General features: G+C 57.1%; 1 long non-coding RNA gene across 1 annotated transcript in view; it reads right to left on the bottom strand.

The window, feature by feature from the left end:
- Positions 1–785: 785 nt before the first annotated feature.
- Positions 786–1,910, bottom strand: part of LOC116079982 — a 2,286-nt gene continuing 1,161 nt past the window's right edge. Inside the window, exon 2 of the long non-coding RNA XR_004114269.1 lies at positions 786–1,119. This is a non-coding gene — a long non-coding RNA (uncharacterized LOC116079982). The remainder of the gene's footprint in view (positions 1,120–1,910) is intronic.

The following is a 1,910-nucleotide window of genomic DNA, read 5'->3' as shown; positions in this document are numbered from 1 at the left end:
ATGAGCTCGGGGAAGGAAAGCGATACTTCATTGCCTGGGCACTGGACAGGGTGTAAGTGAAGGAGGCAAGTGACCAGGCTTTCCTCACCTGCTAACTAAAGCCCTTACTGTGACCCATAGCCACCTGAGAATCAGAACCACCTCAGACTGCCAAGGCTGGGTTGGCCTGTGGAGCCTCAGGAAGGCTTCTGCAGCATGCTGAGCATCCCCATGAGGCATGAGCAAGCTCTCCTGAGATCCTGGCACCAGAAGGCTTTTGTCTCTAGGCAGACATTAACATTCCTTCAAGCTCAGATGCCTCAGAAGGCATCACCTCATCTTAGAACCTGGTGCATTCTGGTCCCAGGGCCACCCATCCGCAAGGCCAGCCAGCCTTGGCATCCTGGCACAATTCCTGAAGATGGAGGTGTCTCTGCTTGGCTCCAGTGGACACTGGCCCTCAAGGGAGCCTGCAAGGACTGGGAGTACAGAGAATAGGAGTGCAGGGGCTCTAGATCAGTCTTTTCTCAGTGCTCCCAAACAAGTCTCTTCTCTCTGGCCTCGGATGTCCTAACAGAGAAAGACCATATTTGATCAGTTTCTTGTTTGTCACACCCTCTGGCCTGCTAAGATGGCGACTGTAGCTGTTTGCACTCTGCTCTTAGAGTTACGATGCTGGGGACCTGGCCCAGCACTTCTGAGTCTTGGTGCATCCCTGATTTGTGTCAGGGTGTGTGGGTGGGTAAGAACGGGAAGGTGGTATATAAACAGGAAAATTCTGGGGCCGGAAAAGCCCCGGGTCTTGATGAATTTCAGAACTTTATTGGATGTTCGTCTTATTTCCATATTTAGACAATGAAAAAGAAAAGACAAAAAGGATGATTGGTGGCCTGTGCCTTCCCTTTCCCTGGCATCTACAGAGCTGCCTGTGTCTGTGGGATCCGCGAGTGTCCGGAAACATGATCGCAAGTGAAGAGATAGTCTTTAGAATTCTGCCAGACTTGGAGGTCAGAGGCCTGTTCTGCAGGTTAGAGGAAGCCCCTCCAGCGTGATTCCTACGGACGCTCTTGCTGAACTGCCTGCCACCCGGAAGGAAAGGAAGTCTCAGAGAGGGTGGCGGCAGAGCCCCGAAGCACGGACCTACGGGCAGGAAATGCTGGTCACAGAACCTCCACCATCGCGCCTGTGCCCTGGCTTCCCAAGGCCGAGGGAGTCCTTCATCACCACCAAAGCTCTGGGACGCCCGCTTAAAACGGTGCCAACTCTAGACTGGAGACACCTCAATGTAAATTCTTCTGGTCACCCGTAAGCCCACTAGGTGCCTGGGGCTCCTTATTTGTAGGTGCCGGTGGGCCCAGGGTGACTGTAGTCTGTTTGTGCAAGTCCTCCGGTGTGATTGTCTCACCACCGAGTCCGCTGCTTCGATAGTGCGCGCGCGCATACACACACACACACACACACACACACACACACACACACACACACACATCGTTCTGTGGCACCTGTGCACAGACAGTGCCCTCGCCTGGCTATGCGCCCTGCCCTGCCAGGGGGCATCCTGCACGCTGTAGTTGCTCTGCGCGCCCAGGGCGGGGACGTAGGCCAGAGTCCACAGGCGTCCTAGGAGAGGTGGTCTTGGCCAGGCAGCGGACGGGGCGGGTCCGGCCAACCGCCTTCCCCTTTGCCCTTCGACCCAGGAAGCGGCTCACAGCCAGCGGCCACTCAGGGCAGCCAGGAACTCAGTCCTGGCCTCCGCGTCCGTCCGGCCTCCCCGGTCTCCCCGCCTCCAGGCCGGCCTCCACCCCCAGCGCAACTTCCCGCTCCGACGGCAGGGGAGGCGGGAGCGGGCGAGCGGCCTGAGAGTGGCGCAAGGACACTCTCGCACTGAGGGTCATTTGCTCTTTTTCCCCCGGGTGGCTAATTTATTTTCG

This window comes from Mastomys coucha, unplaced genomic scaffold (genome assembly GCF_008632895.1).
Source record: "Mastomys coucha isolate ucsf_1 unplaced genomic scaffold, UCSF_Mcou_1 pScaffold11, whole genome shotgun sequence".
Taxonomy (NCBI): domain Eukaryota; kingdom Metazoa; phylum Chordata; class Mammalia; order Rodentia; family Muridae; genus Mastomys; species Mastomys coucha.
This window is presented reverse-complemented; position numbering and strand designations above follow the sequence as displayed.